This window comes from Rhinoderma darwinii, unplaced genomic scaffold (assembly GCF_050947455.1).
Source record: "Rhinoderma darwinii isolate aRhiDar2 unplaced genomic scaffold, aRhiDar2.hap1 Scaffold_443, whole genome shotgun sequence".
Lineage (NCBI taxonomy): Eukaryota > Metazoa > Chordata > Amphibia > Anura > Rhinodermatidae > Rhinoderma > Rhinoderma darwinii.
In genome coordinates this window covers 95,885-109,563 of record NW_027463888.1, presented here as the reverse complement: position 1 = coordinate 109,563, position 13,679 = coordinate 95,885, and the positions used below count along the sequence as shown (strand labels likewise).

Below are 13,679 nucleotides of genomic sequence, written 5' to 3'. Positions count from 1 at the left end.
AGTTATCAGACAGTCTTTCGTTATGGGGCCTGAGGCCCTTCTCACCAAATTCCACATGCTCTAGCACCTTAGTGAAGGGCACTATAAGGGTGTGGCAGGAGGTAAATGGAAGGGACCCGCTTTTGTCGGAAAACATTCCGCTACTACCTATGAGCCTTCTTCCTTACCTGGTAGATAAGAAGAGAATCCCAGTAAGCTCCTTTTGGAAACATATGGATAATATCACAGTGTCCCAATTCTTTGAGTCGGAGTCTCGGGATTGGACAGCTCTATTACTTAGACATACAGGTCTAATTCTTTCTGATTTCATTAAGAGGCAAGATTTTCAGACAGTATGTGATAAATACACAGCTTGTTTTGTTAATTCTCTACATCTGTCCCCACTTGAAAAAGCATTACAGCAACCTACAACTCAAAAAGGTGCTTTAGCTAGATCGTATGATAGGCTATTGTTGGGAGAAAAAGAGGATAAGCTGGAATTAATCACTAGGTGGGAACAGGACCTCCAGACTAACTTTTCAGTGGAGGAACAACGAATTATACTGAAGCGCTCACAGGGGTTCTCGCAATGCATTAGAATCAGAGAAAATTCTTACAAATTTATCACCAGGTGGTACAAAACCCCAGTGTGGTTACACAAAATAAATCCAGATGTTCCGGAGGCATGTTGGAGATGCTCACTGAAAAAGGGTTCTTTAGTGCATATATGGTGGGACTGTACCTTGATACAGGGATTTTGGAAAGCGGTTATCTCAGAAATTAACTCGATTTGTTTAACATCAATTCCTGTGTCCCCACAAGTGATACTTCTATGGTTATCGTCTGATTCATTTACGCCCAAGAAACAAGATCTGGCGACTAACTTACTTACTGCAGCTAAATTGTTGATTCCGTTATTGTGGAAATCCACCAAGTCACCCACTATAGAAGATTGGATTAGGAAGGTACAAGAGATACGTAGGTTCGAAGAACTCCTACACTGGGAAAGACAAACGAGGGTGGGTTTTCTACATACCTGGTCACCATGGATGACCTATCTGGATAAACCCAGATCCGTTTAGAGAAGGTATTAAAGAGAGTCATCCCAGGAGGGACATTGACTTCTCCTAGGGCAGGTAGACTGTGATTGTTACTCGTTTCACGTGATCCATAAGAAGCTCCATGATATACCACATGAATGTTTAAATTATGGTTAATTTATCTTGTTAAGTTTATGTATTAAAGAATTGATTTCATAGTACATTCCTTATGGTTAAAGTCGATTAACATAAACAGTTGAATGATTGTACTATGTTTTTTATGTAAAACCAAGAATGTGAAAAGCATAATACTTGAATTGTTATATGACTCTGTGACATTCTTAATAAAAACAGTTTGAAAACAAAAGTGAGAAAGGACAGCCTGTAAAGATCCGGAGTCGCAAAAAATATCAAGATCTAAAGTGCATAAGCCGAAATAGCTCAGTTGGGAGAGCGTTAGACTGAAGATCTAAAGGTCCCTGGTTCGATCCCAGGTTTCGGCAGGTACTACTTTTCTTATAACTATGAATCGTGTCCCAGAATAATCTAAATTCTTTGGGATTTTGGGGTGTCTCAAAGCTTCCCTTCTCCCCGGATGTTTAGTGACTGGATTCCCCAGGGCTGAATGTCGGGTTCCGCTGAGCACATTTCCTCTCCTTGCTTGCTGTAAGTTTTAATGGTCAAAGTACTATTTTAATCTACAATTTCTGATTGTAACAAAAGCTCCCTTTTTATTAAAGTGTTACGATTTTACATTATGTTGCGGCAACTCTTTATCCATCCAAAAGTGAGAAAGGACAGCCTGTAAATATCCGGAGTCGCAAAAAATTTTGGGGTGTCTCAAAGCTTCCCTTCTCCCCGGATGTTTAGTCTCTGGATTCCCCAGGGCTGAATGTCGGGTTCCGCTGAGCACATTTCCTCTCCTTGCTTGCTGTAAGTTTTAATGGTCAAAGTACTATTTTAATCTACAATTTCTGATTGTAACAAAAGCTCCCTTTTTATTAAAGTGTTACGATTTTACATTATGTTGCGACAACTCTTTATCCATCCAAAAGTGAGAAAGGACAGCCTGTAAAGATCCGGAGTCGCAAAAAATATCAAGATCTTAAAGTGCATAAGCCGAAATAGCTCAGTTGGGAGAGCGTTAGACTGAAGATCTAAAGGTCCCTGGTTCGATCCCGGGTTTCGGCAGGTACTACTTTTCTAATAACTATGAATCGTGTCCCAGAATAATCTAAATTCTTTGGGATTTTGGGGTGTCTCAAAGCTTCCCTTCTCCCCGGATGTTTAGTGACTGGATTCCCCAGGGCTGAATGTCGGGTTCCGCTGAGCACATTTCCTCTCCTTGCTTGCTGTAAGTTTTAATCGTCAAAGTACTATTTTAATCTGGTTCGATCCCGGGTTTCGGCAGGTACTACTTTTCTTATAACTATGAATCGTGTCACAGAATAATCTAAATTCTTTGGGATTTTGGGGTGTCTCAAAGCTTCCCTTCTCCCCGGATGTTTAGTCTCTGGATTCCCCAGGGCTGAATGTCGGGTTCCGCTGAGCACATTTCCTCTCCTTGCTTGCTGTAAGTTTTAATGGTCAAAGTACTATTTTAATCTACAATTTCTGATTGTAACAAAAGCTCCCTTTTTATTAAAGTGTTACGATTTTACATTATGTTGCGACAACTCTTTATCCATCCAAAAGTGAGAAAGGACAGCCTGTAAAGATCCGGAGTCGCAAAAAATATCAAGATCTTAAAGTGCATAAGCCGAAATAGCTCAGTTGGGAGAGCGTTAGACTGAAGATCTAAAGGTCCCTGGTTCGATCCCGGGTTTCGGCAGGTACTACTTTTCTTATAACTATGAATCGTGTCCCAGAATAATCTAAATTCTTTGGGATTTTGGGGTGTCTCAAAACTTCCCTTCTCCCCGGATGTTTAGTGACTGGATTCCCCAGGGCTGAATGTCGGGTTCCGCTGAGCACATTTCCTCTCCTTGCTTGCTGTAAGTTTTAATGGTCAAAGTACTATTTTAATCTACAATTTCTGATTGTAACAAAAGCTCCCTTTTTATTAAAGTGTTACGATTTTACATTATGTTGCGGCAACTCTTTATCCATCCAAAAGTGAGAAAGGACAGCCTGTAAATATCCGGAGTCGCAAAAAATTTTGGGGTGTCTCAAAGCTTCCCTTCTCCCCGGATGTTTAGTCTCTGGATTCCCCAGGGCTGAATGTCGGGTTCCGCTGAGCACATTTCCTCTCCTTGCTTGCTGTAAGTTTTAATGGTCAAAGTACTATTTTAATCTACAATTTCTGATTGTAACAAAAGCTCCCTTTTTATTAAAGTGTTACGATTTTACATTATGTTGCGACAACTCTTTATCCATCCAAAAGTGAGAAAGGACAGCCTGTAAAAATCCGGAGTCGCAAAAAATATCAAGATCTAAAGTGCATAAGCCGAAATAGCTCAGTTGGGAGAGCGTTAGACTGAAGATCTAAAGGTCCCTGGTTCGATCCCGGGTTTCGGCAGGTACTACTTTTCTTATAACTATGAATCGTGTCCCAGAATAATCTAAATTCTTTGGGATTTTGGGGTGTCTCAAAGCTTCCCTTCTCCCCGGATGTTTAGTGACTGGATTCCCCAGGGCTGAATGTCGGGTTCCGCTGAGCACATTTCCTCTCCTTGCTTGCTGTAAGTTTTAATGGTCAAAGTACTATTTTAATCTACAATTTCTGATTGTAACAAAAGCTCCCTTTTTATTAAAGTGTTACGATTTTACATTATGTTGCGGCAACTCTTTATCCATCCAAAAGTGAGAAAGGACAGCCTGTAAATATCCGGAGTCGCAAAAAATTTTGGGGTGTCTAAGTTTTAATGGTCAAAGTACTATTTTAATCTACAATTTCTGATTGTAACAAAAGCTCCCTTTTTATTAAAGTGTTACGATTTTACATTATGTTGCGGCAACTCTTTATCCATCCAAAAGTGAGAAAGGACAGCCTGTAAAGATCTGGAGTCGCAAAAAATATCAAGATCTAAAGTGCATAAGCCGAAATAGCTCAGTTGGGAGAGCGTTAGACTGTAGATCTAAAGGTCCCTGGTTTGATCCCGGGTTTCGGCAGGTACTACTTTTCTTATAACTATGAATCGTGTCACAGAATAATCTAAATTCTTTGGGATTTTGGGGTGTCTCAAAGCTTCCCTTCTCCCCGGATGTTTAGTCTCTGGATTCCCCAGGGCTGAATGTCGGGTTCCGCTGAGCACATTTCCTCTCCTTGCTTGCTGTAAGTTTTAATGGTCAAAGTACTATTTTAATCTACAATTTCTGATTGTAACAAAAGCTCCCTTTTTATTAAAGTGTTACGATTTTACATTATGTTGCGACAACTCTTTATCCATCCAAAAGTGAGAAAGGACAGCCTGTAAAGATCCGGAGTCGCAAAAAATTTTGGGGTGTCTCAAAGCTTCCCTTCTCCCCGGATGTTTAGTCTCTGGATTCCCCAGGGCTGAATGTCGGGTTCCGCTGAGCACATTTCCTCTCCTTGCTTGCTGTAAGTTTTAATTGTCAAAGTACTATTTTAATCTACAATTTCTGATTGTAACAAAAGCTCCCTTTTTATTAAAGTGTTAAGATTTTACATTATTTTGCGACAACTCTTTATCCATCCAAAAGTGAGAAAGGACAGCCTGTAAAGATCCGGAGTCGCAAAAAATATCAAGATCTTAAAGTGCATAAGCCGAAATAGCTCAGTTGGGAGAGCGTTAGACTGAAGATCTAAAGGTCCCTGGTTCGATCCCGGGTTTCGGCAGGTACTACTTTTCTTATAACTATGAATCGTGTCACAGAATAATCTAAATTCTTTGGGATTTTGGGGTGTCTCAAAGCTTCCCTTCTCCCCGGATGTTTAGTCTCTGGATTCCCCAGGGCTGAATGTCGGGTTCCGCTGAGCACATTTCCTCTCCTTGCTTGCTGTAAGTTTTAATGGTCAAAGTACTATTTTAATCTACAATTTCTGATTGTAACAAAAGCTCCCTTTTTATTAAAGTGTTACGATTTTACATTATGTTGCGACAACTCTTTATCCATCCAAAAGTGAGAAAGGACAGCCTGTAAAGATCCGGAGTCGCAAAAAATATCAAGATCTAAAGTGCATAAGCCGAAATAGCTCAGTTGGGAGAGCGTTAGACTGAAGATCTAAAGGTCCCTGGTTCGATCCCGGGTTTCGGCAGGTACTACTTTTCTTATAACTATGAATCGTGTCCCAGAATAATCTAAATTCTTTGGGATTTTGGGGTGTCTCAAAGCTTCCCTTCTCCCCGGATGTTTAGTGACTGGATTCCCCAGGGCTGAATGTCGGGTTCCGCTGAGCACATTTCCTCTCCTTGCTTGCTGTAAGTTTTAATGGTCAAAGTACTATTTTAATCTACAATTTCTGATTGTAACAAAAGCTCCCTTTTTTATTAAAGTGTTACGATTTTACATTATGTTGCGACAACTCTTTATCCATCCAAAAGTGAGAAAGGACAGCCTGTAAATATCCGGAGTCGCAAAAAATTTTGGGGTGTCTCAAAGCTTCCCTTCTCCCCGGATGTTTAGTCTCTGGATTCCCCAGGGCTGAATGTCGGGTTCCGCTGAGCACATTTCCTCTCCTTGCTTGCTGTAAGTTTTAATGGTCAAAGTACTATTTTAATCTACAATTTCTGATTGTAACAAAAGCTCCCTTTTTATTAAAGTGTTATGATTTTACATTATGTTGCGACAACTCTTTATCCATCCAAAAGTGAGAAAGGACAGCCTGTAAAGATCCGGAGTCGCAAAAAATATCAAGATCTAAAGTGCATTAGCCGAAATAGCTCAGTTGGGAGAGCGTTAGACTGAAGATCTAAAGGTCCCTGGTTCGATCCCGGGTTTCGGCAGGTACTACTTTTCTTATAACTATGAATCGTGTCCCAGAATAATCTAAATTCTTTGGGATTTTGGGGTGTCTCAAAGCTTCCCTTCTCCCCGGATGTTTAGTGACTGGATTCCCCAGGGCTGAATGTCGGGTTCCGCTGAGCACATTTCCTCTCCTTGCTTGCTGTAAGTTTTAATGGTCAAAGTACTATTTTAATCTACAATTTCTGATTGTAACAAAAGCTCCCTTTTTATTAAAGTGTTACGATTTTACATTATGTTGCGGCAACTCTTTATCCATCCAAAAGTGAGAAAGGACAGCCTGTAAATATCCGGAGTCGCAAAAAATTTTGGGGTGTCTCAAAGCTTCCCTTCTCCCCGGATGTTTAGTCTCTGGATTCCCCAGGGCTGAATGTCGGGTTCCGCTGAGCACATTTCCTCTCCTTGCTTGCTGTAAGTTTTAATGGTCAAAGTACTATTTTAATCTACAATTTCTGATTGTAACAAAAGCTCCCTTTTTATTAAAGTGTTACGATTTTACATTATGTTGCGGCAACTCTTTATCCATCCAAAAGTGAGAAAGGACAGCCTGTAAATATCCGGAGTCGCAAAAAATTTTGGGGTGTCTCAAAGCTTCCCTTCTCCCCGGATGTTTAGTCTCTGGATTCCCCAGGGCTGAATGTCGGGTTCCGCTGAGCACATTTCCTCTCCTTGCTTGCTGTAAGTTTTAATGGTCAAAGTACTATTTTAATCTACAATTTCTGATTGTAACAAAAGCTCCCTTTTTATTAAAGTGTTACGATTTTACATTATGTTGCGACAACTCTTTATCCATCCAAAAGTGAGAAAGGACAGCCTGTAAATATCCGGAGTCGCAAAAAATATCAAGATCTTAAAGTGCATAAGCCGAAATATCTCAGTTGGGAGATCGTTAGACTGAAGATCTAAAGGTCCCTGGTTCGATCCCGGGTTTCGGCAGGTACTACTTTTCTAATAACTATGAATCGTGTCCCAGAATAATCTAAATTCTTTGGGATTTTGGGGTGTCTCAAAGCTTCCCTTCTCCCCGGATGTTTAGTCACTGGATTCCCCAGGGCTGAATGTCGGGTTCCGCTGAGCACATTTCCTCTCCTTGCTTGCTGTAAGTTTTAATGGTCAAAGTACTATTTTAATCTACAATTTCTGATTGTAACAAAAGCTCCCTTTTTATTAAAGTGTTACGATTTTACATTATGTTGCGACAACTCTTTATCCATCCAAAAGTGAGAAAGGACAGCCTGTAAAAATCCGGAGTCGCAAAAAACATCAAGATCTAATGTGCATAAGCCGAAATAGCTCAGTTGGGAGAGCGTTAGACTGAAGATCTAAAGGTCCCTGGTTCGATCCCGGGTTTCGGCAGGTACTACTTTTCTTATAACTATGAATCGTGTCCCAGAATAATCTAAATTCTTTGGGATTTTGGGGTGTCTCAAAGCTTCCCTTCTCCCCGGATGTTTAGTGACTGGATTCCCCAGGGCTGAATGTCGGGTTCCGCTGAGCACATTTCCTCTCCTTGCTTGCTGTAAGTTTTAATGGTCAAAGTACTATTTTAATCTACAATTTCTGATTGTAACAAAAGCTCCCTTTTTATTAAAGTGTTACGATTTTACATTATGTTGCGGCAACTCTTTATCCATCCAAAAGTGAGAAAGGACAGCCTGTAAATATCCGGAGTCGCAAAAAATTTTGGGGTGTCTCAAAGCTTCCCTTCTCCCCGGATGTTTAGTCTCTGGATTCCCCAGGGCTGAATGTCGGGTTCCGCTGAGCACATTTCCTCTCCTTGCTTGCTGTAAGTTTTAATGGTCAAAGTACTATTTTAATCTACAATTTCTGATTGTAACAAAAGCTCCCTTTTTATTAAAGTGTTACGATTTTACATTATGTTGCGACAACTCTTTATCCATCCAAAAGTGAGAAAGGACAGCCTGTAAATATCCGGAGTCGCAAAAAATATCAAGATCTTAAAGTGCATAAGCCGAAATATCTCAGTTGGGAGATCGTTAGACTGAAGATCTAAAGGTCCCTGGTTCGATCCCGGGTTTCGGCAGGTACTACTTTTCCAATAACTATGAATCGTGTCCCAGAATAATCTAAATTCTTTGGGATTTTGGGGTGTCTCAAAGCTTCCCTTCTCCCCGGATGTTTAGTCACTGGATTCCCCAGGGCTGAATGTCGGGTTCCGCTGAGCACATTTCCTCTCCTTGCTTGCTGTAAGTTTTAATGGTCAAAGTACTATTTTAATCTACAATTTCTGATTGTAACAAAAGCTCCCTTTTTATTAAAGTGTTACGATTTTACATTATGTTGCGACAACTCTTTATCCATCCAAAAGTGAGAAAGGACAGCCTGTAAAAATCCGGAGTCGCAAAAAACATCAAGATCTAATGTGCATAAGCCGAAATAGCTCAGTTGGGAGAGCGTTAGACTGAAGATCTAAAGGTCCCTGGTTCGATCCCGGGTTTCGGCAGGTACTACTTTTCTTATAACTATGAATCGTGTCCCAGAATAATCTAAATTCTTTGGGATTTTGGGGTGTCTCAAAGCTTCCCTTCTCCCCGGATGTTTAGTGACTGGATTCCCCAGGGCTGAATGTCGGGTTCCGCTGAGCACATTTCCTCTCCTTGCTTGCTGTAAGTTTTAATGGTCAAAGTACTATTTTAATCTACAATTTCTGATTGTAACAAAAGCTCCCTTTTTATTAAAGTGTTACGATTTTACATTATGTTGCGGCAACTCTTTATCCATCCAAAAGTGAGAAAGGACAGCCTGTAAATATCCGGAGTCGCAAAAAATTTTGGGGTGTCTCAAAGCTTCCCTTCTCCCCGGATGTTTAGTCTCTGGATTCCCCAGGGCTGAATGTCGGGTTCCGCTGAGCACATTTCCTCTCCTTGCTTGCTGTAAGTTTTAATGGTCAAAGTACTATTTTAATCTACAATTTCTGATTGTAACAAAAGCTCCCTTTTTATTAAAGTGTTACGATTTTACATTATGTTGCGGCAACTCTTTATCCATCCAAAAGTGAGAAAGGACAGCCTGTAAATATCCGGAGTCGCAAAAAATTTTGGGGTGTCTCAAAGCTTCCCTTCTCCCCGGATGTTTAGTCTCTGGATTCCCCAGGGCTGAATGTCGGGTTCCGCTGAGCACATTTCCTCTCCTTGCTTGCTGTAAGTTTTAATGGTCAAAGTACTATTTTAATCTACAATTTCTGATTGTAACAAAAGCTCCCTTTTTATTAAAGTGTTACGATTTTACATTATGTTGCGACAACTCTTTATCCATCCAAAAGTGAGAAAGGACAGCCTGTAAATATCCGGAGTCGCAAAAAATATCAAGATCTTAAAGTGCATAAGCCGAAATATCTCAGTTGGGAGATCGTTAGACTGAAGATCTAAAGGTCCCTGGTTCGATCCCGGGTTTCGGCAGGTACTACTTTTCTAATAACTATGAATCGTGTCCCAGAATAATCTAAATTCTTTGGGATTTTGGGGTGTCTCAAAGCTTCCCTTCTCCCCGGATGTTTAGTCACTGGATTCCCAAGGGCTGAATGTCGGGTTCCGCTGAGCACATTTCCTCTCCTTGCTTGCTGTAAGTTTTAATCGTCAAAGTACTATTTTAATCTGGTTCGATCCCGGGTTTCGGCAGGTACTACTTTTCTTATAACTATGAATCGTGTCACAGAATAATCTAAATTCTTTGGGATTTTGGGGTGTCTCAAAGCTTCCCTTCTCCCCGGATGTTTAGTCTCTGGATTCCCCAGGGCTGAATGTCGGGTTCCGCTGAGCACATTTCCTCTCCTTGCTTGCTGTAAGTTTTAATGGTCAAAGTACTATTTTAATCTACAATTTCTGATTGTAACAAAAGCTCCCTTTTTATTAAAGTGTTACGATTTTACATTATGTTGCGACAACTCTTTATCCATCCAAAAGTGAGAAAGGACAGCCTGTAAAGATCCGGAGTCGCAAAAAATATCAAGATCTTAAAGCACATAAGCCGAAATAGCTCAGTTGGGAGAGCGTTAGACTGAAGATCTAAAGGTCCCTGGTTCGATCCCGGGTTTCGGCAGGTACTACTTTTCTTATAACTATGAATCGTGTCCCAGAATAATCTAAATTCTTTGGGATTTTGGGGTGTCTCAAAACTTCCCTTCTCCCCGGATGTTTAGTGACTGGATTCCCCAGGGCTGAATGTCGGGTTCCGCTGAGCACATTTCCTCTCCTTGCTTGCTGTACGTTTTAATGGTCAAAGTACTATTTTAATCTACAATTTCTGATTGTAACAAAAGCTCCCTTTTTATTAAAGTGTTACGATTTTACATTATGTTGCGGCAACTCTTTATCCATCCAAAAGTGAGAAAGGACAGCCTGTAAAGATCCGGAGTCGCAAAAAATATCAAGATCTAAAGTGCATAAGCCGAAATAGCTCAGTTGGGAGAGCGTTAGACTGAAGATCTAAAGGTCCCTGGTTCGATCCCGGGTTTCGGCAGGTACTACTTTTCTTATAACTATGAATCGTGTCACAGAATAATCTAAATTCTTTGGGATTTTGGGGTGTCTCAAAGCTTCCCTTCTCCCCGGATGTTTAGTCTCTTGATTCCCCAGGGCTGAATGTCGGGTTCCGCTGAGCACATTTCCTCTCCTTGCTTGCTGTAAGTTTTAATGGTCAAAGTACTATTTTAATCTACAATTTCTGATTGTAACAAAAGCTCCCTTTTTATTAAAGTGTTACGATTTTACATTATGTTGCGACAACTCTTTATCCATCCAAAAGTGAGAAAGGACAGCCTGTAAAGATCCGGAGTCGCAAAAAATTTTGGGGTGTCTCAAAGCTTCCCTTCTCCCCGGATGTTTAGTCTCTGGATTCCCCAGGGCTGAATGTCGGGTTCCGCTGAGCACATTTCCTCTCCTTGCTTGCTGTAAGTTTTAATGGTCAAAGTACTATTTTAATCTACAATTTCTGATTGTAACAAAAGCTCCCTTTTTATTAAAGTGTTAAGATTTTACATTATGTTGCGACAACTCTTTATCCATCCAAAAGTGAGAAAGGACAGCCTGTAAAGATCCGGAGTCGCAAAAAATATCAAGGTCTTAAAGTGCATAAGCCGAAATAGCTCAGTTGGGAGAGCGTTAGACTGAAGATCTAAAGGTCCCTGGTTTGATCCCGGGTTTCGGCAGGTACTACTTTTCTTATAACTATGAATCGTGTCCCAGAATAATCTAAATTCTTTGGGATTTTGGGGTGTCTCAAAGCTTCCCTTCTCCCCGGATGTTTAGTCTCTGGATTCCCCAGGGCTGAATGTCGGGTTCCGCTGAGCACATTTCCTCTCCTTGCTTGCTGTAAGTTTTAATGGTCAAAGTACTATTTTAATCTACAATTTCTGATTGTAACAAAAGCTCCCTTTTTATTAAAGTGTTACGATTTTACATTATGTTGCGACAACTCTTTATCCATCCAAAAGTGAGAAAGGACAGCCTGTAAAGATCCGGAGTCGCAAAAAATTTTGGGGTGTCTCAAAGCTTCCCTTCTCCCCGGATGTTTAGTCTCTGGATTCCCCAGGGCTGAATGTCGGGTTCCGCTGAGCACATTTCCTCTCCTTGCTTGCTGTAAGTTTTAATGGTCAAAGTACTATTTTAATCTACAATTTCTGATTGTAACAAAAGCTCCCTTTTTATTAAAGTGTTAAGATTTTACATTATGTTGCGACAACTCTTTATCCATCCAAAAGTGAGAAAGGACAGCCTGTAAAGATCCGGAGTCGCAAAAAATATCAAGGTCTTAAAGTGCATAAGCCGAAATAGCTCAGTTGGGAGAGCGTTAGACTGAAGATCTAAAGGTCCCTGGTTCGATCCCGGGTTTCGGCAGGTACTACTTTTCTTATAACTATGAATCGTGTCCCAGAATAATCTAAATTCTTTGGGATTTTGGGGTGTCTCAAAGCTTCCCTTCTCCCCGTATGTTTAGTCACTGGATTCCCCAGGGCTGAGTGTCGGGTTCCGCTGAGCACATTTCCTCTCCTTGCTTGCTGTAAGTTTTAATGGTCAAAGTACTATTTTAATCTACAATTTCTGATTGTAACAAAAGCTCCCTTTTTATTAAAGTGTTACGATTTTACATTATGTTGCGGCAACTCTTTATCCATCCAAAAGTGAGAAAGGACAGCCTGTAAAGATCCGGAGTCGCAAAAAATATCAAGATCTAAAGTGCATAAGCCGAAATAGCTCAGTTGGGAGAGCGTTAGACTGAAGATCTAAAGGTCCCTGGTTCGATCCCGGGTTTTGGCAGGTACTACTTTTCTTATAACTATGAATCGTGTCACAGAATAATCTAAATTCTTTGGGATTTTGGGGTGTCTCAAAGCTTCCCTTCTCCCCGGATGTTTAGTCTCTGGATTCCCCAGGGCTGAATGTCGGGTTCCGCTGAGCACATTTCCTCTCCTTGCTTGCTGTAAGTTTTAATGGTCAAAGTACTATTTTAATCTACAATTTCTGATTGTAACAAAAGCTCCCTTTTTATTAAAGTGTTACGATTTTACATTATGTTGCGACAACTCTTTATCCATCCAAAAGTGAGAAAGGACAGCCTGTAAAGATCCGGAGTCGCAAAAAATATCAAGATCTAAAGTGCATAAGCCGAAATAGCTCAGTTGGGAGAGCGTTAGACTGAAGATCTAAAGGTCCCTGGTTCGATCCCGGGTTTCGGCAGGTACTACTTTTCTTATAACTATGAATCGTGTCCCAGAATAATCTAAATTCTTTGGGATTTTGGGGTGTCTCAAAGCTTCCCTTCTCCCCGGATGTTTAGTGACTGGATTCCCCAGGGCTGAATGTCGGGTTCCGCTGAGCACATTTCCTCTCCTTGCTTGCTGTAAGTTTTAATGGTCAAAGTACTATTTTAATCTACAATTTCTGATTGTAACAAAAGCTCCCTTTTTATTAAAGTGTTACGATTTTACATTATGTTGCGGCAACTCTTTATCCATCCAAAAGTGAGAAAGGACAGCCTGTAAATATCCGGAGTCGCAAAAAATTTTGGGGTGTCTCAAAGCTTCCCTTCTCCCCGGATGTTTAGTCTCTGGATTCCCCAGGGCTGAATGTCGGGTTCCGCTGAGCACATTTCCTCTCCTTGCTTGCTGTAAGTTTTAATGGTCAAAGTACTATTTTAATCTACAATTTCTGATTGTAACAAAAGCTCCCTTTTTATTAAAGTGTTACGATTTTACATTATGTTGCGACAACTCTTTATCCATCCAAAAGTGAGAAAGGACAGCCTGTAAAGATCCGGAGTCGCAAAAAATTTTGGGGTGTCTCAAAGCTTCCCTTCTCCCCGGATGTTTAGTCTCTGGATTCCCCAGGGCTGAATGTCGGGTTCCGCTGAGCACATTTCCTCTCCTTGCTTGCTGTAAGTTTTAATGGTCAAAGTACTATTTTAATCTACAATTTCTGATTGTAACAAAAGCTCCCTTTTTATTAAAGTGTTACGATTTTACATTATGTTGCGACAACTCTTTATCCATCCAAAAGTGAGAAAGGACAGCCTGTAAAGATCCGGAGTCGCAAAAAATTTTGGGGTGTCTCAAAGCTTCCCTTCTCCCCGGATGTTTAGTCTCTGGATTCCCCAGGGCTGAATGTCGGGTTCCGCTGAGCACATTTCCTCTCCTTGCTTGCTGTAAGTTTTAATTGTCAAAGTACTATTTTAATCTACAATTTCTGATTTTAACAAAAGCTCCCTTTTTATTAAAGT

The 13,679-nt window shown here is 40.7% G+C and overlaps 19 non-coding genes across 19 annotated transcripts; all 19 read left to right on the top strand.

Annotated features, from left to right (window-relative positions):
- Window positions 1–1,449: 1,449 nt before the first annotated feature.
- Window positions 1,450–1,522, top strand: TRNAF-GAA (transfer RNA phenylalanine (anticodon GAA)). Its single transcript has one exon. It is a non-coding gene; the product is annotated as a tRNA-Phe (tRNA).
- Window positions 1,523–2,137: 615 nt separating this feature from the next.
- Window positions 2,138–2,210, top strand: TRNAF-GAA (transfer RNA phenylalanine (anticodon GAA)). Its single transcript has one exon. It is a non-coding gene; the product is annotated as a tRNA-Phe (tRNA).
- A 567-nt stretch (window positions 2,211–2,777) lies between these two features.
- Window positions 2,778–2,850, top strand: TRNAF-GAA (transfer RNA phenylalanine (anticodon GAA)). The gene has a single exon. It is a non-coding gene; the product is annotated as a tRNA-Phe (tRNA).
- A 614-nt stretch (window positions 2,851–3,464) lies between these two features.
- TRNAF-GAA (transfer RNA phenylalanine (anticodon GAA)) lies at window positions 3,465–3,537 on the top strand. Its single transcript has one exon. It is a non-coding gene; the product is annotated as a tRNA-Phe (tRNA).
- Window positions 3,538–4,057: 520 nt separating this feature from the next.
- TRNAY-GUA (transfer RNA tyrosine (anticodon GUA)) lies at window positions 4,058–4,130 on the top strand. Its single transcript has one exon. It is a non-coding gene; the product is annotated as a tRNA-Tyr (tRNA).
- Window positions 4,131–4,745: 615 nt separating this feature from the next.
- Window positions 4,746–4,818, top strand: TRNAF-GAA (transfer RNA phenylalanine (anticodon GAA)). The gene has a single exon. It is a non-coding gene; the product is annotated as a tRNA-Phe (tRNA).
- Window positions 4,819–5,165: 347 nt separating this feature from the next.
- TRNAF-GAA (transfer RNA phenylalanine (anticodon GAA)) lies at window positions 5,166–5,238 on the top strand. Its single transcript has one exon. It is a non-coding gene; the product is annotated as a tRNA-Phe (tRNA).
- A 615-nt stretch (window positions 5,239–5,853) lies between these two features.
- Window positions 5,854–5,926, top strand: TRNAF-GAA (transfer RNA phenylalanine (anticodon GAA)). Its single transcript has one exon. It is a non-coding gene; the product is annotated as a tRNA-Phe (tRNA).
- An 882-nt stretch (window positions 5,927–6,808) lies between these two features.
- On the top strand, window positions 6,809–6,881 carry TRNAF-GAA (transfer RNA phenylalanine (anticodon GAA)). Its single transcript has one exon. It is a non-coding gene; the product is annotated as a tRNA-Phe (tRNA).
- Window positions 6,882–7,228: 347 nt separating this feature from the next.
- TRNAF-GAA (transfer RNA phenylalanine (anticodon GAA)) lies at window positions 7,229–7,301 on the top strand. Its single transcript has one exon. It is a non-coding gene; the product is annotated as a tRNA-Phe (tRNA).
- A 615-nt stretch (window positions 7,302–7,916) lies between these two features.
- On the top strand, window positions 7,917–7,989 carry TRNAF-GAA (transfer RNA phenylalanine (anticodon GAA)). The gene has a single exon. It is a non-coding gene; the product is annotated as a tRNA-Phe (tRNA).
- Window positions 7,990–8,336: 347 nt separating this feature from the next.
- TRNAF-GAA (transfer RNA phenylalanine (anticodon GAA)) lies at window positions 8,337–8,409 on the top strand. The gene has a single exon. It is a non-coding gene; the product is annotated as a tRNA-Phe (tRNA).
- An 882-nt stretch (window positions 8,410–9,291) lies between these two features.
- Window positions 9,292–9,364, top strand: TRNAF-GAA (transfer RNA phenylalanine (anticodon GAA)). The gene has a single exon. It is a non-coding gene; the product is annotated as a tRNA-Phe (tRNA).
- Window positions 9,365–9,931: 567 nt separating this feature from the next.
- Window positions 9,932–10,004, top strand: TRNAF-GAA (transfer RNA phenylalanine (anticodon GAA)). Its single transcript has one exon. It is a non-coding gene; the product is annotated as a tRNA-Phe (tRNA).
- Window positions 10,005–10,351: 347 nt separating this feature from the next.
- TRNAF-GAA (transfer RNA phenylalanine (anticodon GAA)) lies at window positions 10,352–10,424 on the top strand. Its single transcript has one exon. It is a non-coding gene; the product is annotated as a tRNA-Phe (tRNA).
- A 615-nt stretch (window positions 10,425–11,039) lies between these two features.
- Window positions 11,040–11,112, top strand: TRNAF-GAA (transfer RNA phenylalanine (anticodon GAA)). The gene has a single exon. It is a non-coding gene; the product is annotated as a tRNA-Phe (tRNA).
- Window positions 11,113–11,727: 615 nt separating this feature from the next.
- TRNAF-GAA (transfer RNA phenylalanine (anticodon GAA)) lies at window positions 11,728–11,800 on the top strand. Its single transcript has one exon. It is a non-coding gene; the product is annotated as a tRNA-Phe (tRNA).
- Window positions 11,801–12,147: 347 nt separating this feature from the next.
- On the top strand, window positions 12,148–12,220 carry TRNAF-GAA (transfer RNA phenylalanine (anticodon GAA)). The gene has a single exon. It is a non-coding gene; the product is annotated as a tRNA-Phe (tRNA).
- Window positions 12,221–12,567: 347 nt separating this feature from the next.
- Window positions 12,568–12,640, top strand: TRNAF-GAA (transfer RNA phenylalanine (anticodon GAA)). The gene has a single exon. It is a non-coding gene; the product is annotated as a tRNA-Phe (tRNA).
- Window positions 12,641–13,679: the final 1,039 nt, after the last annotated feature.